Source organism: Glossina fuscipes, unplaced genomic scaffold (assembly GCF_014805625.2).
Source record: "Glossina fuscipes isolate IAEA_lab_2018 unplaced genomic scaffold, Yale_Gfus_2 0, whole genome shotgun sequence".
Lineage (NCBI taxonomy): Eukaryota > Metazoa > Arthropoda > Insecta > Diptera > Glossinidae > Glossina > Glossina fuscipes.
The window spans coordinates 3,583,955-3,606,967 of NW_023998414.1; the positions used below are offsets into that span (position 1 = coordinate 3,583,955).

At 31.9% G+C, this 23,013-nt stretch overlaps 1 protein-coding gene across 5 annotated transcripts in view; it reads right to left on the reverse strand.

Annotated features, from left to right (window-relative positions):
• Positions 1-23,013, reverse strand: part of LOC119644711 (sex-lethal homolog) — a 67,246-nt gene that overhangs the window by 25,220 nt on the left and 19,013 nt on the right. The gene's annotated exons all lie outside the window — the stretch shown is intronic.

Consider the following 23,013-nt stretch of genomic DNA (forward strand, 5'->3'; position numbering starts at 1 on the left):
CACACACACACACACACACACACACACACACACACACACACACACACATACACACGTATTCATGGAAAAAGTTCCGATCCGAGCCATTTTCAAACCCGTTCGCATTTGGGCCAAAACATTTCGATGTATCATCAAGTTTCATCAAAATATACCTCAAAAATTACGGTCACCAAGTTGAGCCCAAAAAAAAAGAAAGCAAGATGGGCAGAGAAGCCTAAATTCAATTCAGAATCGTTTTCTATATCGATCCATAAAGATGAGTCTATTTCAACTTTTTCAAGGTATTTTGCATACATCTGCACAAGCTTAATCTATATATACCCTCTTCAAACTAATGACCTACCCTCAAAAATCTAAATGGTTCTATAAATTAGTTAGTAGTATAGTAAGAACAAATGTAATTAATTTTCCCCCATTTATTGCATATCCTAGATCTGAATGGCACAAAAAGCAGTAAAAATAGTTTTCATCTCTAGATCGATATGTCGATGTGAAGATGGACGCCGACATAACGGTAATCTAAAGCATAACAATTTCGCAACGTAATAAAGAAAATTTTTACTCTGAACACATTCAATGCTCAGCAACAAGTTCGATACACTACTCTATGCTTCGATGGCTGATGCGTAAGAAGAAAGTATTGTTTATTTGGAAGGCATTAGTGTGCCGCCCCCGATAATTCTTGCAAATACGTTCTAAACGATTTCCGAACAATTTCTCAAATTTCAATTTTCATACTGAACTAATTTTATATTCTGTAGCATAAAAGTAAAAAAAAAAAAAACTTATTAAGCAATTTATGGTACACGTCTATAAACATATGGAAATTTTACTTAGAGCACAAAGCATTTATTAAATTTTTTTTTGTTTTTTATTTAACCAGTCCAGTCAGTGAATATGCCCTGAACGTATAAAAAAGACGCTGCTCAGGAACGATGTTGCGCAGAGAAGGAAGGAGGACATACATATACATTTAGAAGATGACAAGCGAATTTTCTTAATCGACCCCTAAAAATAGATAGCAGAAATTAGTAAAATTAACTGAAAAATAAAAAATTTAAAAAAATTTTATTTATTTATATTTCTTGCATTTAAAATTTTTATTTGTTATTAGATTTGTTATTTAACAAAAAGAAAACAAAAAACAAAAAAAAAATTAAAGGAATGTTTTTTCCCTGTTTAGTAATTTTACTTTTCTTTATGGGCGCAAGTGAGTGCGTGAGGGCAGCGAAAGGTTAATAAACCTTAAAGTGTTGAAATGCTGCTCAAAGGTATGAAAAAAATAGAAAAAAGGTTTTTTCTTTTCTAAAATTACTTGTCGGTATGCAAATATATGTTCGTAAATGTGAGCGCGTGTGTATGTGTGCGTCCATGTGTTTGTCTGCATATGGAAGACTTTTTTTGTATGTTTTTATTAACAAGTGTACAGTTTCTTTTTTACTATTGTTATTGTTTTTCCCTCCCCCTCCCCCTCTTTTTTATTTTTTTTTTTTGCTTTAATTTCAATGATAAAACAAAAATGTGAATAGACAAACATTTGTTTTATTACACTCAAGTACACATTTATTGTAATTGTCAAAGTGTATGCATGCATGGATGTGCATGGATGTATATATGAAAAAGTGTATGGCCTCTTCACGCTGAAACAGCAACATATACAAACACACAAAATGTATATATCTTACATGTATATACATATATATATATATATATATATATATATATATATATAAGTATGAATGTATATATAAGTATGAATGTACGTATGTTCGCATGTATGCGTGTATGTTTGTGTGTATTTATGTACGTGCGTATATATTCTACGCGCAATATATGTGTTCGCTTATGATAGTCAAACTTAAACATTCTCGTGCAATATATGAGGGCATGCATATCAAGTACAGTTATGCTATAGCTAATGCTTACTAGTGGTGTTACAATGTTAGTGACGATGGTGGCAATGGGTGATGGCATCTGTATGTAATCATCGTCATGTTTTAACACTCTTGTGAAATATATCTTTGTATGGTTTTCATGTCTGTCTTTTTGTCCGTGTGCCTATCTTGTAAAGACTACATCAGTAAGGCTTTTATCTTCTCAAATCTATCTTTCTCTCTTTCTTTCTTTCTTTCTTTCTCCCTCTCTCGTTCTCTCTCTACACATATATATATATGTATATATCTTCCTGCGAGAAGGCAGTGATTCTTAAAGTCTTAATATAAATAACTTACAACACAATACGTAGTTGAAAAAAAAAAATAATAATAACAAGGAAAAGCTTGCTGAAGATTGAAATATTCATTGAAAACTAATCGCCACATCGTCGAGTTAAAGACTGCATATAAAATAACAACTTCCCAATTTCGTAGAAATCAGATGGGAGGAAACGTGTTAATTATTAATCGGAAGGTGTTTAGGCAAAGAAGTCAACTCGAAAGTTGATGACGAAACAGTTCTTGCACCTCAAGAGTTGTCCGAGACCAACTCAACGCCACAACTACATTAAGTGGTCGTACTCGGAAAATGGAAGCTGCGTGAAGGAAAAATGGTGGAAATAAATTTCAAACTTTAATCGAATATTTGGAAAGTTCATTCGCTTGAGATACCTATAATTTTGGAAGTCGATCTAAATTTTCAGTTTCCGTAGAGGAAAAATTTTGATGCTGATCATTAAAAATAGTTCAGGCAAACTTATTTCCCCGCAATTGCTGTGCATTCAAAACTTGAATGGGGTTCTTCAACTGCGTGAAGTTAATATGATTCAGACACAGCCAGCCTGTTGATGTTTTCTTTTCTTTCAAATATTTCCCGTCCAAAACGGGAATTACACTGTGCATGTCAAAAAAGAATAGTATAGGATAGGAAATGTTTTTAGTGTAACTTCATCACTTCGAACGATTAAATCATTATACTTCTACGAATGAATGGCTTAATAGCTTACTAGGCCTTGGTAATTGAAATCTGCAGACATTGGTGAATGAACTTTACTTTAAAACTTGAAGAGCCATTTCCCAACATGCGTCCATTATATGGAATGCATTTTGTATGTAAAGCTTATAAATAATATTCTTCGATTCATTTCGAGCTGCGGCGTTTTTCTGCACGACGTACCAATCAACCCCGAAGAAAACAAAAATATATATATTATGTAAAAATCGCAAGCTAAAGTGCTTAGTAAAATTTGTCGACCTGCTCTGTGGCAGGCACCCAAAAAATAACACCTTATCAACACCTGGCATGATGTTCTCATCGAAACATCAAAACTCCACACAATTTTTGCATTGTATATCTATTTCTTTCCACTACTCTCAGACTAAAGCGCTTTGACACGTGTAGGGGATATTCCCCGAGTAAAAAAAATATTATTTGTAATCTCTTGTAATCTATATGTTACTTGTTCACGTATTACACGTTTGTACTTGAGATTTGATTTAAATTAATATAAAGTGAGTTGAGTATTGGGGATCGATGCCACGATTAGTAGCAGTAAAGCTATAATTCTCTGAAATGGTTTGCGAAAAAGTCACTTTTCATTTTCAGTAATTAGTTTTCCCGAGTAATGCGAGTTGAAACTATTGTTACGTAATCCAATCAGAATGGAATCTTTTAAATTTACTTATAAGAACCAGTTTGCATCCTTAACATTTTCTAGAATTAGACGATATGATGAGAAATTCTTTTTCAAATCCAGCGTAGGTGAGATTTTTCCGCGCTGTTCAAATTCTTAAAAATCGTCGAAATAAACACAATTTCGCCTAAAGCTACATTTTATTTATTTCCTCTTTTTTGTATAGATATTGATCACACCCAATGCACAGGCAATGTGCCCTATTAGAGAAAGAAAAAGAACAAGGAGAAGGTGGTCGCAGCCTAGTCTTTTTATCGACTGAGCACTCACTACACTGACAATCAAAGAAAACAAAAGGATTTGAGCATTCGAACGCTGACCTGGGTTGACGCGTTTCTTAGTTACTCAATTAATCAGGCGGACTATATAAATATGAAGTAATCAAATGCTCAAATTACTTTCGCCCCTAAATTATTATATAACTAATTATTATTAATGGCAATAATATATTCGTAGTAGTGAACCTTGAGTTATAAGGCTGAATTCGTACATGGAGTGTCCGTAGTAGTAGATCGACCATATGTCATCTTCTCATCATCTCGTCAACATAAGCACACTTGGCGAGGCTAGACGATCCAAACGTCATATGTGTCTTCTCCACTCGATAGGGAAAGGACTATCCTCCGAACAAGTAAGCAGTAAGTCATTTCGGAGGGTACAACATTTCAACTACTAGAAATTGAGAAGACTTTCGTAACGAACTTTCATAACCAAGAAAAGACCGAAAAAAAAAAATAAAAAAGGGAGAGTAAAGAAAATTGACATAAGGATCACACATAAATGCAGAAAGGAATTGTAAATTGTGATAATTTGAAAAGTAATTTTCTTTTCTTTTTTTTGTTTTCGGATAAAAGCGAACAAGTATCGAAAACAGTTTGCCTAACACTGCCTCGAAAAACTACTTAGCAAGCAATTAAAAGAAATTTTCATGTATACGTGAATAAACATGTACACGCATATATGCACTTGCACTTATACACATAAGCTTGGGATGAAAGATTTATTTTCTAAGCAAATACAAAGAAATTAAGTAAACGTAATTGAAATTTTACAAAGAAGAGTCTACAGAATGTCTGGCACAATTTAACATGTCGTACATACGTATTGTGTTTAGCAGAGATTTAAACCCCTTACAATGTGTGCATTAACTGAAAACTAATGAATTTTTCTGCTCTTAGCGGTTAGTAGTTAGTTTTCATACGCAATATAAAAATAAAAAAAAATAAAAAAAAAAATTAAAAAACATAAAAAAAAAAATAAGAAACTATTTAACCTTGAATTTAAAATTTTTTTTTTTTTTTTTTTTTTTTTTTTTTTTTTGTATCATTATAATCGTTAAACAACAAACACTTTTTTTAAAAGATAAAATTTAAATTTTGCATTTCATAGCGTAATTTCTGCATCAAAGAAATATTGCATTTATGCTGATTTAAAATCGATTTTCGTATAATTTATATAAATGGCTACTTTTCGCCCTGAACTTTCTAAATGTCATTTTTATGGTGCTTATAAAAAAAAAAAAAAAAAAAAAAAAAGAGAAACTGAGACGCCATAAAAAGGTCGGGTTTTATGAATAACGCATACTTTTCGTCGCCTTCCACACATTTGCCCACATGTACATAGAATACAACATATTTGCTCAATACATTTTCCGATAGCTTGTCAACATTTTTAATATCACAAACATTGCCTCAATTCTTTCTCAGCGCCATTCATTCATGAACGTCGTAATATAAGTAAGTTTAAGGTTGCGAGAATATATTGAGTTTTTCTCCCAATTTTTTTATTTTTTCATTCTTCAAACCTTATTTCCGCTAGCCACAGCAGTCAAGCAGTCAAGCAGTCAAGCAGCAAACGGGCAGTCAGCCAGTCTCAGAATTTTTGTTTGCTTTATAATCTTTCTTCTTTTCTTTCTATTTTGTCTTATTGATCGATCATAAGAGATTTTTCTTTCTCCCTTCGTTTTTTGTTTTTTTCTAATCTTAATTTTTGTTGTTATTGTTATTGTTATTTTTACATATTTACTCTTTATGCATTTTATTTAATAGTTTAAAGTAATTTCTCAAACGCATTGACTTGGAAAATTACAAGTATGTGCTGATGTACTTCAGAGTTAAGCTATTCTAAACAAATATCGCAATTGGGAGCACGTTCCTGTGACTTTTTCAATTTTCAGTAACAACAAACAAACAAATAAAATATACCAACAAACTTTGTTTTTTGTTTTTTTTTTATGCTTAGTTGACTGAAATTGAAAAATACTTTCTTCCGAATTGAATTTTTTTTTTTGTACTCTCAAAGATATATTATAATTGCTAAGGAAATTCTATCCTGGCATCTTGATTCGCTTACACACGGCACACAAACTGATGAGGAACATAATCGAAACATAATATTGCAAAATGAGTGCGCGACTTGATATTACATGGATGAATTTATGCCAACTTTGTTGTAGGTTTTGTCGTATATAACTAATTTCACTAGGAAACGACTGATACTACACGTATCCGGATGGAAAAATGCAAAGAGAAACTTGCTTCTTCTTTTTTTTTTTGAATTAGAAAAAGTCACTTATATATCTTATATAAGCCCGTTGCCCCAGCATTTTGATTGAGGCCTTCAATATGAAAGATATTTCAACTTATATTCGCTACGACGGAACGCAATTTTTCTACATTCTTAAAACAATTGGATATAGTTGTCAACTTATCCAATCGTTCTTGGGTGATTTTCATTTTCTCAAAACTTTAATTGCCGTATTACGAAGGCCGGCGATAGCCGATGATAAATTGTCTTTGAAAAGAATATTGATAACTAAATTAAACATTAACTAATGTACCGTTTCAGGTGGAGATTATATTAAAATATATATATATATTTTTTCTTTTAACATATACTACCTAACTGAATATTGAATTCATTAGTCATCAGCCATCCGTGATTTACATAAAAATGGCAATAAAATTGTTAAAATTTTAATCTAAAATTACCAAAAAACCAATTTAAGAAAAGTCACTTTACCTACTAAGTGAGAGAAACCTCCTATAAAATGACAAATCCAAATATGTTTGTTTAAAAAATATTTTTTCTTAAATTTTAAGAAAATTTTCCGTAACACCTCCCCAAAATCAATGACTTGGACTTTTGAGAGATTTTTTTTAAATAACAATTAAAAAACGAATGCACAAAACTTTTCGTAAAAAACTAAACGATTAAAAATAAAAATGTCATACGATGACCACAGATTAAAACCAATAAAAAAAAAATTGATTTTTTTGCATTTGTTTTTAAGCAACAAAACAAAAAATAAATAAATAAAGTTAATTGCTTAACCAATTTTTCATACACATGCCAACAAAATCAATTAACTAAAGTCAATAACCTTTTATTTTTTTTTTTTTTACATTTCACTTTCGTTTTTTTTTGGGCTAACATTTACGTTTAATCCACTTTTAGATCGATTGAAAACGTTCGAATATTTAGAGTGTGGAGCAAAACGGATGAGTACACACAAGTGAAAACCAAATCAAATAAATAATAAACAAAAAAAAAAAAACTGATTCAGCTTTTGCTCCAATTTTGACAAAAATAAAAATAAAACAAGGATTACAAATATTGTTTAGCTGGTGTGAGTTTTTCCTGCGTTTTAATTACCAACATTCTTGACGACCTAAGCGATTATTAAAAAACATGCTGCAATTTATATTTACGACATAATCGTCTAAATGTATCGTATATAGTTTTCGTCCGCCTGAAAGCACACATCAAATATTTACTTGACTCTAACCCATATATAACACAAACAAATGTTTTTTTTTTTTTTTTCGTCAATAAAATTATACCATTTTTTTGTTGTTGTAATCTTGCTCGCTATACACAGTCTTCTGCAGTCAAGAACTAAAACATGATTAAACCCTTGACTCTTCCCCCCCCCCATCCCCAACAAAACACGCTGCATGCATTCACGCATTCAAACATTGAATTAAGGTAAAATTTTCGAGCTTCTTCTGTTGCGAATATTAAAGTTAACTTAAGCAACTAAGCGATAACGTAGTAATATAACGTAGGTATGTAAATATGAAACCAAAACTCTCCCCTTACACCACACATGTCTTGATATCTGGGCAACCACCTAACAGTCGCAATACGAGCACATATCGCAAAAAATACTTTTTTTAAGAGCGAAAATGTCCACTTGACTGTCAAACAAAGAGCATTTGCTGATACCAGGCGAAAAGTGGATCGATTTTGGGAATGATCAGCATACAAATTTATGGTCACATGCAGATGTGCCACCCGCACATTGACTATGTGACTTTATCGTTCTGCCACGAAAACGGTATTCGGTGTTTGTGTGTGAGGATTCTTCTCCTAACTGTTAGTTACTCAGATGAAATGATTAAATACCAAGGGCTACACCAGCTACAGTTAATCGATTCGAACGTCTCGCTCGTTGTTCAAACAACCAAAAAAACATTACGGTTCAATTCATTGGGAGGTGGTGTTAGCCTATTTAGATCACCCGCCAATCGCGAATGCTTTCGATTATCACTTGTTCGCGTTGATGGGACAAACATTTGCTGAGCAGCGTTTCACTTCTTATGAAAATGTACGAAAACGACTCGATGACTGGATTGCAGTTGGCAGCAGAAACGCCTTGGCATCCATATATGCCCAATACAGAACATTTCTGTTTGTTAACCTATTGAAACAAACAGGCCAGGGGTAGATTAGCTGGGATGTGAAGGTGTTACCATATGGAAATAAAGGACGCCGCAGGTACTGTTATGTGATAATGCACATTACGGCAATTAGTTTTTAAGTTGCTATGTACAAAAAGCCGCAATTGAAACTAAGGGGTCTAGTCCTAAACGATTGATTAAAAATTGAAGAATAGTGATGAGTGACCAAAAGTTTTGTGCGTAGAGATAATCGAAAATTCTTTATGTGACTTAAAAAATTTGCGTTTTAATCGAAAATATGTCACAATATGTAGCAAGCGATACGTGTAAGATATATTTTTTTTTTTTCACTCCAAATTTTATAGCCGACTTTCAAAGCAACATTTTCGGTAAAATGGAGATATATTATTTAAAAAGTAATTTTTCTAAAAAAATCCAAAATACTGCTACGTGCAAGATATTGAATAATATTTTAAAAATTATTTTTTGTTTTTTGTTTATTATCGATGAGAGAGATGCTATTGAAGATGTTGTGCCGCCATTTTGTTTTTAATATTTAGGAAACTTGCTTCAAACACATTGCTTTTCCGTAAATAAATTCGAGAAGTTAACCCATAAGTCCGTACCCCTCATCTGTTAATATTAATCCCTGATAAATAAGAGGATTTTTTTTGGTGGCACTATTAAATTTTTTGAGAAGAGATATTTTTTGACCCACCACCCTTATCCCTAAATAGAAAGAGTATTTTATTTTATTTACTTAATTACAGACACACACACACACACACACACACACACACACACACACACACACACACACACACACACACACACACACACACATGAAATTCAAATAAAAAAGAACAAATTGAAAAAGTAAAGAAGAATAAAACTCATGTATAAATAAATGAATGAGAGAATAAAAGAAAAAAGAAAAGATAGAACAAGCATTTACAAATGCAGCGGAGAGGCGGCACACATGCAGCTGGTATAGATCCGAGTTATAAACGAATCTCGCAGAGATTGCAAACATATGTGAAAGCTTGGCGCAATCGATAATAGTAAACAAGTTAAGATTACAAGTTAATTTAAATGCGAGAATAAAAGAATACGATATTAAGATTAAGCAGTAGATATCATTTGGATTTGTGCAAATAACTCTCGTAATTATATCTAAATTGACTAAGCTTTTCGAAAAAACAAAGTTCGTACAGAAAAAGACTCGGGGGCCATTAAAACTTATCTCATCAACTAATGTCGAGTGATATGTGATTAAAATTTTATCGTATGTTTATCAATAATTGGCCAAAAAAAACAAAAACCTCGAGAAGCAGAGGTACTCTCAATTTACATTACCCTGTCACCAATTTCATGCAATGATAGCTTCATGTTTGCACTCCAGCAATGTTTATCGCAAGCAGACAGAGAGACATACCTACATTCAGAACTTAATGCTGATCAAGAATACATAAAATTTTTGAGATCGCTGAAACTTCCTTCTGCGACGGAACGCTGAATTCCAACCGCTTTCACAAAATGAATGTGTACTGTTCCGCTCCTTCGATGCTGTATATATGAGAAAGAACTGAATCTACTACTAAAAGGTTTGTCTTTTATTTTTATTTTTTTTTTTTTTTTTTTTAATTACCAGTCAATTATATGTATTAAAATGAATAGGTGGATGGAACCAAGTATATGCTTGATTGTGAGTTCGACTTAACGATAAGAGGAGTTAGGAACAACGGGAAAGGCTTTTATCAAAAAAAAAAAAAATTGCTACAGAGCTAAGCGTTGTTAATTGGAGCTTGATACCTTATCGCTGTGAATGGCTTGCGGTGAAATAGTTTCTGCCTTCAGATAATCTGATGATATGGTTTTAAAATAATCGACAACGTGAACCATTCAGAGAAAGTATAAGTGATTAGTTGAAGTTTAAAATTTTGTTAAAAAGAGTGCCTAGAGAGCTATACGATCCAATCATTTAACAAAGCTGTACCTTCTTGCTTAAAATCTACAAAGACAATTTGTTTAAGACAAAGATTCTTCAGGGTTTCCGGATCGGAAAAATTTTATCTATTTTATCTGAATTAAACATATCAGCAGAAAATAAACAGAAAAAGGATAAATAGAGAGAGAGAAAGAGAGAGAGAGAGAGAGAGAGAGAGAGAGAGAGAGAGAAAAAAAGAAAAGTTTGCTTTAATTCTTACAATCGGCATTGTTTCAGGCTTCGCATTTGACAACTAATTGAGAGTAGCTACCTGTGCTGTGAGGGAATTTATTTTATAAGAGAATCAGTCACACCGCAGCGGCATATGTTATATAAAGACCACAACTCTTTCTTTCTTATCTTTGTCGCTTTTGCATTTTTCTGTTCCTTTCTTTTTCTCGAGTTAACATAAATTTTCAAAAATCGTTCAAAAATACTCTTGAACACAACTACTAGAAAAAACTTGACAAAATGTTATATTTTTTTCTCTACACCCCCCCTTCAACGGTAATATCATAAAGATTGCAATAATATGTGGTTCGCTTTAACAAGGTCTACAAATTAAACAGTTTGAATGTGTATAAGAGAGTAAACGAAAATTTCTAAAAAGCTTTACTTTTTTTGGCAACGTTTAACAAACAACAAATTAAACTTTGATATACAGCAATAAACATTAAAATATAAAGACGCATAAATTTTCAACTGAATGTCCCTAAAAGCGTTCTTCTTCTTATACACATATATTACATATATATATAAGCTATAGTTTAATATATATTACGTAACGTTCTTTTTTATGGATGTTTAGTTTAAAAATAAAAAAAAAAAATAAAAATAAATACAAAAATTTCGGTGATAGACTGAAGACGCCAAAGAAAAGAAAATTAAAAAATAAAAAATTAAAATCTACTTTTTGGCAGTAATTCATAAAAAATTTTAGTGCATAATTTAAGGTTTATATGAAAAGCGAAAAATAGGTCAAAGCCATTTCAAAATTTGTAAATTTAAAATAAAAAAAAAATCTTAATCATTTATAATAAAAACAAAAATCAATGCTTTAGATATGATGACACTTGTACACACATATTTTTACTGAGAATGACTACACGCCATGATAATAAAAACAAAAACTTTTTAATAATAATACAAGTCTGAATTAATTTTTAATCAAATATAAATAAAATTATTATTATTATAGATAATATACATGACTAAGAGATGATTATTTAGCTTTGTATAATAAAATAAAACAAACATGTTTTAAATGGATTGAAATTTTATCAGAAAACGAAAATATTAAATATCGTTGGCATAGTCGAATACCTCAGGCTTTGGGATAATTTCAAAATTTTTGTTCGTTGTATTGTGTTGCAGCGAGCTAGCTACTCCATCATCGTGGAGAAGGGAACGCTGACGCAATTGCTAACGATCGTTAATGGAAAACGACGACGGCGACAACATGCGAAAATATATAACAGGTTGGCTTTTTCACACAACGATCGGTGCCCGAAACTCATATTTTAAAGTCTATTTTCGAGTCGTGAATATCATTGAACATTGAGTGTATTATTGAGGCAATTTCCACGCCAATGTGTTCAACAGGTGGCGCTCTTTATGAATTGCATTGACTTCAATCGATAATTTCGATTGCCAGGTTCAGCCGAACTCGTCCGTTTTTATAGCGAACAATACTTTAAATAATATCCCGTTTATCGTTCTCTTCACATAGGTATCAGAACTAATTTTTTACATTTAATAGAATGTATTCATCCATCCTTCCTTCCTTCCTTCCTTCCTTCCCTGTCTGAAAAATCTCTCAATGATTGTATACAACAATATTTGTAGTTTTGCAATCATGTCAATTAAATGAGAGTTTTTCAGCCTATTCGATGTATGTGCAGATGTTGCATATTATATAAAATTATTTAGTCTGTTAGAGAACAACGTGTAAACATAATTGAGTTTATTGAAGCGCATTATGAAATAATCTAAAAAATATTTATATATATAATCGAAGGGGAACGTCATGTCATCTAAGCTAATCTCTCTTCGGACTAAGGCGTTTTTATTAAGGCATAGATGTGCCAAATTCTAAAGATCCCATTTCTCTCTTATTTATGTATTACCTTACTTTCCAAGGTTTAACAGCCTACATGATTATCATTCTGATAGTAACGGCAGATTATCTACTACTACTACTACTACTACTACTACTACTACTAATCAACCGTAATATATAAAAAAAAAAGAATAATAAGTTGGTAGCAAAAATCTTGTGCAAGCTCCTCATAATCATTTATATACTTCCTGCTGTTACTATTTCGACTACTATATATAACTTCTTTCCCTTCTCATCTCATCTCCTTTTGGCATTTAGCATTATAAAAAATAAAAAATAAAAAAATTTCAATCAACAATTGTTTAAATATTTCTTCATCAGAATTTTGCACTTTTTTCCATTTCCCTGCACATTCTAAAAAATAAAAACAAATAAAAATGAAGGAATATTTACACAATGCTTCTGTTGTACAGTTATTTTTAAATTTTATTACATCTATATATAACCATGCAACACATACAAACATATACACAATACGTATTGAACACATACAGGTGAATAGATAGATAATCTATTGTTATAGTTAAGCAAGTACAGTGTGGAAGTAAAACACACCAGTGGGCGGCGGTATGTGTGCCTTTCATTTGCACTTTAAGGACATACAGGTCGGGTCCTGTCTTACTTGGGCTAACGAATTGAGTTTTATACCTGTATGTCCTATATGTACGTGTATGTGTGTATGTGTAAGTGTAAGTGTAAGTGTGTGTGTGTGCGTGCGTGTGTGTGTGGGTGTGTGTGTTGTATGTATGTATGTGTGGGGAGAAAGCATGAAATTGCGTAGGTTTTCGTTTGTTATTGTTGTTGGCGTTGGCGTTGTTGATATTATTTTCTAAATTTATCTCAGATTCGGTCTATGTTCTGTTCGATTGTGTTTGCTAATAGTTATTTTCACTATTTGTTGCACATTCCTATCTCTCTGCCTGTTACTGTTATTGGTGGTTCTTGCTGTTGCTGTTGTTGTTATTATTATTATTATTATTATTATTATTATTATTATTATTATTGTTTTTGCTTCTCGGTAACAGTACACTATTAAGAAATTGTGTGTTATTTGTGTTACGGCAAACCGATGCACTTAACTATGTTTGTTTGTGTGTCTATATTGAAAATTTAATTCAAAAATTTTTCAAACCTTACTTCAAGTATTGTTGCTTGTTTGCGGTTGACTGGCAGAAGATAATTATTGTTCGCCTATGCAAATGATGGAATATATATCTTTGAAATAAATTTTGTGGGCGTTATTGAGAACAAAAATTTGACAATAATTTACAATTCATTAACTAAAGTGCATGCGACGATGGCATCTTCGTCACTAATTATTAAATAAATAAATAAATAAAAAAAAAAATTCATAAAAAATTTTTGCAAAAATTTACATTTACATAATACTAAGCACTACACTGAGAAGGCAGAAGAGTGTTTAGTAATTAAAGCAACATTGATGTTGGTTGTTTGTACGTGATATGATCAAAAAATAACGAGAATTTTTGATTTTTTTAATATTATGTGAACAAGAAGATTGAAGCAGAAAAACAAATGACTTTTTCATTTTTCATTACTTTTAATAGAAAAAATAAAAAAAAATTAATATATCGAATAAGCCAATAATAGCTTAATTACGTAATTATTATTAGTGTGATCAATAAGTAGTAAGGGATCTCATTACATTACATTCGATAAATATCGTATTCGTTTGATAGGCACAGTTTGATAATAAAGAAAATTTCAAAATATTCTCTACATCGGGCAAGTAGTAAGTGATTTTCGTTTTGCGATTAAATTTAATTTCTTGAAAGGTTTTTAAGAAAACAAAAATAAAAGTAAGAAAAATCGCAATAAATATAATAATATAATGAGAAATCTGCTTCGTTAGGCATAACGGTTTAAAAGCGAATGGGTGATCGTGGAATGGAAGCGTGATCCTATGTCTACCAGTAATCGATATTGTTCTGATCGTTTAATTCAAGTTAAAACATAACAGAGATATAGATAACCAACCCAGAGTTGTGAAAGTGCATGAAATAGTTTTGTATGGGTCCCCCTTAATTCAAGGCATGGTTGCAATATTCACTCAGAATCAATGGAGAACAAGTTCATATAGGATCGGCTGATAGCTGCTATTGCAATCTTATATCTGCCTCAGCGATTGTTTTTTTTTCTTTTATTTTTATTTTTATTTTTATTTTATTTTTTTATTTGGGAAAAGCAAAGGACGACTTTCTGATAAGCGTTTTGCGTTGCGAATGAGAAACTCGACTGGGAAATAGATAACTATTTCGAACTGTCCTCAGCATATGCATTACAATGCATGCTTTGAAAGGCATAATAAAAAGAAATTCGGAAAAGTCATTGAAATTGCTTAACTAATCCCCCCTCCTTACCCTGCCCCCATCCCAACCACTCTCTTCATACTGGCGTAGGTAATTTATGAATGAATAAATAAAATTTCATAGTCGGTTTAAAATGATTTATACCGTTGTATAAAGTGTTGCATACGTAATTATATAATAAAGGAAGGACGACTAGTCTTGCTTGATCGGCGCATCATTTCTTTTCAGCCATAAATATGCTTCTTCTTATAAGTGCTAAGCAAAATTGTTATTATTGTTAGAGCAATGATTTCATTGCTGCTTCCACATCTATAACAACGACTAATAGGATGTAAAAATTTTTAAATTGAAAGAGAACTTTATCCACTCTCCACCACAACAATGTAAGCGCAATGTAAGTATTTTCGCATTTAAATCAGGCTATAGACGAAACAAGTAACGTACGTAAACAACAATTGTTGAGAAACATATCGCCCATTACTAACGCATCACCTCAATTTTTGTTATGCGTATACTATTGTGTGGCAAAGTAAGGCAACAAGCATTTTAACAAAGCAAAAAATAAGCAAAAAAAAAAAAAAAAGCGGTAAAGAGAAAGTTTTTCCAACAGTTTACTTAAGGTAAACCTGAGAAGAAATGAAAAAATGTTAATGTAATCGAAAGGCGAGAGAGAAAGAAAAATGGGAAAAATGTTTTCTTTAAAATTGTGTTGTAAATGCTGTAAAATTCCTCTAAAATATAGTGCAACAGCACTAAAGGAAAGTCTATGCATATATATATATAAGTTAGAAAACATATACACAAATATATATATATATATATATATATATTATATTTACTTTTACTTTTATGAAAAAGACAACCGCTTCCACCTACAAATGTTCTTAGCGTTTTTTTTTTCTTTTCTTTTGTGTGTGTGTGTGTGTGTGTGTGTGCTTGTACTATGTCTTACATGTACAGCAGTTCGGCAACCAACATTACAGTTGCAAAATTATGTCAAGGCCTTGACACACTCACTGCTACTCGCATAATACAACATCGAGAAGAGAACAATTGCATAAAATGCACTTATAAGCAGCAGCAGCAGCATCACTACTTTGTATTACAAACATAGGTAAGCGTAAGCGTAAGCGTAAGCATTTCGAAGCGAAGATATACCAAATTAGAAAACGAGAGAGCATAAGAGCATGAATCTTATATAAATACACACTTTTTTCCTTCATATTTATTTGTTGGTGGGGAAAAAAAAGTAAAAAAAAAACATAAAAATAAATAAAAAAGAAAAGAAAAAATGTTTTCTTTTATTTTCTTGTCACAGACACACACAAACTTGCTTGCGCTCATTAAGTTGTAAATGAGCTGGAGGTGAAAAAATGAATTCATTACAGAGGGCAAATGCGGAGAAGGGCACCTAAACGGAAGCAATCAACAGAACCGATTATGCGTAACACATTCATTGATCGCGCACAACCGCTTTATCAATAATATTGGTTAACGAGGCTCCTCTTCAACTTGCTTGCTTGTTTGCTTGCTTGCTTGCTACCCTTACTTCGAATTTCGTTAAAAAAAAACGAGCGACGTAAAATGTATTAACAATTAAATAGCATTAAGAAGAAGAATACACCTGATCATTAGGTCACTAATGCTGATATAAGATCAAATCAAATATAAGATGTTTCCTATTCATGTTTGGCAAAAGCGCCTCTACCCCATAGCAATCAGTTGAACACTTTAAGAATGCTAAGGGCTTCTCAGGAGACGAGAAGAGATAGGCCCCACGACACGATGGCAGGCTTGCCTAAATTAACATTGACTTCCCAATAGGTAGTTCACAGAATAGCCAGCACCAGCCATTCTAGTAATTTCCATATTTCGAATATTAGAAGTGAAGTGAAGAAAATTCTAAAACCAAAGTCAAAAATCTTACAAACATTCAAAGCTTGGTTTTTCCCCTTTCATGAAAATACGTATTGTCGTCAAATTAAGTCAAAGGTCAAATTTAAGGCATCCATTTAGAAAGAAAGAAAGAAAAAAAAACTATATTTAGGATTGCGTTTCTTCTTCTTGTATTCCGTCGACGCTCAGCTTGTTACGAAATGAACGCCGTAACCGGGACGAAGCTGAATGTTGTGTATTGGGCTTTGCGAAAATTGATAGCCGAAATTTCCATTAACAAGACTAGCTAGTTGCCTAACTCCCTGTCTAATGGACACATATATGTGACAACTATAAAAATCGGACATGACGGACTTCAGCATGAACACTAACCTGTCGTTGCAATGCAAAAAAAAAAAAAAAAAAAAAAAAAAATGAACTTTTCTCTATTTGTTTTCATTCTTCTTCTTCTTCTCGCTCGGTTGAGCATGTAAAAATTCGAACCGAGCGTAAATAATGTTGCAATAGTTACGCTAATGACGCTCGCTCGTTCCCTCGCTCGCTCACTTATCCGTCTTGCGTCATTTTTCTAAGAGATTTTTTTAAAAAAAAAAAATAGTTTTTAAGAGACAGAGATAAGCTCGCTCTGCGATGATGATATTCATACTAAGCTAAATTCATTTTTATTTGCATTAAACAAAAATTCAATTAAAGCTCATGTTTTATTTTTTTCGCAATTAGTTTAAATAAAAATTTGTATATAAAAAAAAAAAAAAAAAAAAAAATAGCTGAGATGCTCTTATATTATATACTGCTCTCTCTCTCTCTCTCGTTTATTTTTGCCCCTCTATCCATATTTCACGTTAAACTACTTTTCTCATAATTTTTATTGTTCTTTCACGGCCATCATTTTTGCATAGCTTTATCTACACTTTATTTCTCTGGACCAGTTTCAATTTAATTTAATAACTGAATTATACGAGAGCACGTGGTGGTATGTACATTGGTTGATTGTTGCCGTTAAGTCTTCCTTTTTGAAAAGCATTCCCATTAAATGAAGGCATAAGCACCTGAGCGTGAGCATGAGCGTGAATGTGTGAATGTGTTTTTGCATATGTGTGAGCGTATCTGTATGTATACGTGTTCAAATTTGTTAAACTCTTAACGTATCCTTCTACTTTTTATTTTTTTCATTTCATTTTATTGTATAAAGTAAATATTTATTTGGGCGGTGATGGGGAGATGAGCCCAGGGGGGGAATGCGTATATATATATATATATATATATATATGTTTGTGTGTGTGTATATGTGTTAGTATGTCTACACTCTATCACACACATATACAAACACTTATTTCCGTTTCCGTTAGTTTGGGTTGGCGTACTTCCGTTATGTTAGCTTGTAGTTGGTTTTGGTTTTTTTTTTTTTTCTTTTTTATTTTTTATTTTTTATTTCTATTTGCGCTTTTCTTCCACCAACAATAATAACAGGCATAATCACGTACCAGCATATTTTTTATACCTAAAACCATCAATCTGGTAATATTAGTTTCTATTAATTAAATCATTAAGTTTGTAGCATAACGCAACGCATAAGTATTGCATTAGAGCACAATAAACGCTAAGATTATTCAAACAATCCACTTTTCTATTCATTCGCGTTTATCCGTCCCTACATCCGCCTACAAATACGGTTCATACGGTTCATGCGGCAATTTTGTCTATTATTAAAATTGTTATTGTTGCAAAAAAAAAATTATTCAATTTTTAAAATTTAATTCAATTATCTCTATTAATCACCAAGAGCTTCAAAAGCGCTCCCATAGATTGATAAAAAAAAAAAAAAAAAAAACACAAAAAAAAAAGGAAAGCAATTATGTCGGAAGTCCTACTATAAATAAAAGCGCAGCAGCAATATGCATGAAAAACGGTAGAAAATTTTTCGTGGTCGTATCCAACCGTAGCAGAGATTGAAGTCCCAAAAAAACAAAAAAAAAAAAAAAAAATCGAAACTTTTTTTATTCTATATACCCCTTAACACGATCATTGATGAGCGCTTGAAATTCGTCACAGCGCGCATATATGGCTGTCTTACTCTGATGCTTTCATTTCTCTTATCTTTCTCTTCTTTTTCATAATTTACTCATATTTTGCATGGGAAAGCAGCGCAAAAGGAATGTTTTTTTTTTTCTGATTCGTAACTAAAACCTCCATATTGTCAAACATTTTTAAGAGCTTTTGACCAAAATTGACTGTTAAGTTTAAGAAGATTGAGTTAAAGAAAATGACAACAACAAAAATGCAATTAACCAGCAGTTAGTGTTTACTGGGCCTTTATTGCGCTCCTTTAGAACGTTCTTGCACCGAAATTTGAATATGATGCAAAAAAAATGTGGAAGTCATTGCAAGTGGTGTGTGTTACGTTTGTGTGTGTGATGTTTGTGTGTGTGATGTTTGTGTTTGTGTTTGTGTTTTATGTGTGTGGTGTTTGTATGTGTTTGCATGTTTGTATGTTGGCCTATACAGGAACATCTGACTAGAGTGGCTTTTAAACATTCTTTGTTGTTGTTGTTGTTGTTGTTGTTGTTCTTGTTGTTGTTTTGTGATATTTAGAGATGTCATTCTTTTGCTTGAATTTTTATATCTTAATTTTTTTTTTTTTTTGTTTTTTCATTTTTTAACTTCAAATTTATGCAAAACTATTCAGGTCAGTTAGTATACAAAATATTTACATATCTCAGTTATACACCTCATATATTTCAGAAGAATACACACATGAAATATTTAAAAGAAAAAAATGGGGAAAAAAAAGAAGAAAAATGTCTTGTTTATGTAAGAAAAACTTAAATCCCTTAACACGGTAGGTAGATTTCTATGACTACTGTTACACTTACTTTGATTTATTCCGGACTGTGGCAACTTTGCAAACAAATTTTTGCTTAACAAATATTCAGAAGGGATTTTATGTATAGCCAAGTTATCGCTATTTTATCTATGATTCTTATAGGGCCATTGAACAAAGTCTTGCAAAGGTTCAATCAAAGACTTGTTTTATGACATTTGAAAAAAAATTAATCTTTTTTCGGCTGGCAATGCGTCCGTTTAACTTACGATCAATGCTGACAGCAATCAGAGAAAACACCTCTAAACTATACTTTCGTTAGACGTGTCAACCGATCACATTTCGCCTGATTTAACGAGCGTCTTCTCTCTCCCTTTGCCTCAATACATTTTAGTTAATTTCTTGAAATGGATACAATTTTTGATATAAATGTAAATGAATTTGGTTTATGTGCATTTAAAAAGGTCATATATATATATATTTTTTTTTTGGGTGACATTGGGCTCGCTATGGAAAAAGTAAATCAACTGTTTTTATATATTAATTATTAGGCCGAGTCACATAAGTAAGTTCCGATGCAGTTCGTATGACTCACACAATAATAAGTCACCGAAACAAACGTGTTTTTCGCTTTCACTATACAGGAGGATAAGGGATTCAGTTACGTCTTCTGCCAACTGTTTAATGTGGTGCATGTTATATTCAATTGTTTTTCTTTACCTCTGAAATGGGGAGTCAAAAAGTGCATATATTCGATATGATAATACGATGGGAATTTAAATGAGGTAATAGCGTTAAGGCGACAGTGAAGGACTGAGAACTGATCGGATAGTTAGAAATTGGTCCGTTCTGAAGATAAGACGGGACCATTCTTCCGATGTTGATGGCAACCTTTTACAAGCAATATTGAAGCAAAATCCACGCAAAATCAACAAGAGCAATAGCCTTGAGATTGAATACCTCGCAATCACGACAAAACAATGTCAAACATGTCTGATAAAAAAAAAAAAAAAAAAAAAAAAAAAACTTAAGTTACTTATGAGTCGACCTAATAAAAAAAAAAAAGAAATTTATTTTCAATTTTTCGGGATTGATATCAACCCATGAAAACATCGTATAAATTGAGAAAATACGTAAACGAGATTTGATATCACTCAAGTTGGAAACTTATTATGGATACAAAATTAACAGCAGTCGGCGTCGGATCATTTAACATAGGCGAACGCTAGGGCACTGAAATTATGTCTACGTAAAGCTTCTTTTTATTTTTTCTTTAATTCAAATGGAAATTTACTTCAACTAAAATATCCGTTTCTGCTTTTCTGAGTATCAGATAGATCTTCCGAACCATCATAAAATGCATTGTTTATGAGACGCGGCATGAGCGTTTCTCTCCTAGACCAACAAAATCATTTTATTTATATTCTCTCTTTCGCTTGTGGTAGGGCTTTCGTGATAACTATTAGTTAGCTTTTTGGCAGTGGCCCGTAATGATTGCGACTAACTGACTCGCGTTATTTGCGTTATAAGTTGCAGCAGCAACGACATGTTGCCGATATTCTTCTTATAGGCAGGACAAGCCTTCAATTTCATAGATCTGCCCTACATACAATACAAGAAGGATTTAATTTCTGCTTTCATGAAACAGAGAAGAGGAGACGAGACCTTAGGATATTCACACAACTTAGCAAAACTTACATCTGCGATCCGATCGAGGGGCAGATGGTTGGTTCTGAAAGACGAATTTCAATTTAATTTTATATTTTTATTACGCTATGACGAGGAAGAGTAGTATAGCGCCAGTGCCAGTGCCAGTGCCATTAAACAAAATTTGCTAATTGCTTTCAAATTTCTTCTTTTAAAACTTTTCAGTGTAACGTGAAAGGCAATTAGTGACGCACATGTATATGTGGTTTTAACAAACAATTTTTCTGAGAATAATATATATATATATATATGTATGTATGTGAGCCTTTGCGGATGTTGTTGATAAAATCATAACATTATTATTTTTTGTTCTACTCTTTGTCTTCTTTTTCTTTTGTCCATTTCTCCCATTAGACAAGATAATGAAGTGATTGAGGTCAGGAGGAGCACAGTTTCGAGTAAAAATAAACAAAACAAACAAAATTTTGTTATTGTTGTTGTTGACGCCAAAAAAAAAAAAAAAAAAAAAAAAAAAAAAAATACAATAACGATGATAAAGTAATCGAGAATTTCGAACCTTAACATACCGCTCTAATAAATCAAAATCTTTATGAACGAATTTATTCAGTATTCACAGTCAAAACTCATGCGCATTGCGTGCGCGGTCGTCCCTAAAGCAATACTTTCTAAAGCTTTTGTTTATACATATTTTGTGACTTTTTAAAATCTTACGTTCCGTCTTCTTCCTTCTCTTCTTCGACAGTTACGTACTACTTTAATTTAATATAAAGTTCAACGAAACAAAAACAAAAAAAAAAAAAAAAAAAAGATTTACTTTATTATACAATTTTTTCTTTGAATTTTCATTTATTTATAACGACCACCTCTCTCGCCGGCTATGTAATTCGAAGTTTGCAAAGTTGTAAAAATCACTACTATATGCCTGACTGCTCATCACTCCCTCCTACTCTTTCTTATTATTTCAAAGTACATATCGTACGTCGAGCGTTATGGCAATGCGTTTAATATTCGTATACATACACACACACGTCGCGCAATTTGTAATGAAATTGTTTGTGTATATAAGAACCCACAACAATGTGGCTGAACTGTTTCTGTCATTTTTACCAACTCTTAACTAGTTAAGCAATTATTGTTTATGAATGTTGTTATGTTGGCTGCACTGCACACGCACGCAGAAGAAATTCTAACATTTTCCAAATATATATTATATTGATAAAGTGTCTTTAAATTCTAGAACACCCTCAAATTATGCATCCATTATTCCATCAATTTCTTTAATGCGCCTAAAAGTCTACTACAATTTTTCGTGCAATTTTGTTTATCGGCTTGGCAAACATTATAAACCATTTTAAAAAATGTTGTACAATTAAAAATTTTACTATATATATACTTTACTATATATATATACTTTACTATATATATATATATATACATATATATATACGTATAGCGTGTTGAAATTAATTTGTTATAAAACATGCAATCCAGCCCAGCGAGTGCTATTATTATATTGTTGATGTCGTCGTTCTTTTTGCGGTATTTCGTGTGTCATCTTTTCAAAATAATAAAAATTTTACTCAGTTTAAAAAACAAAAAAAAAAAAAAAAATTTAGCATAATTTAGTATTGTGAGGATTGATGGGATATGAAATTGCTTTAGACTATACTTTGGAAAATGCAGACATTTATAACGAGGAACATATTTACCTTTCAAAAAATGTATTACATTTCGTCATTGTTTACTTTTTAGTTTACTTACACTACTACTAACAACACAATATATTATTCATTAGCACTAAGCGTTAATTGCGCCACAAGTTAGTGCATTAAACCCTAAATTAGATCAAGTAATTTTAATAGTGGTGACGGAGTGAAGGGGG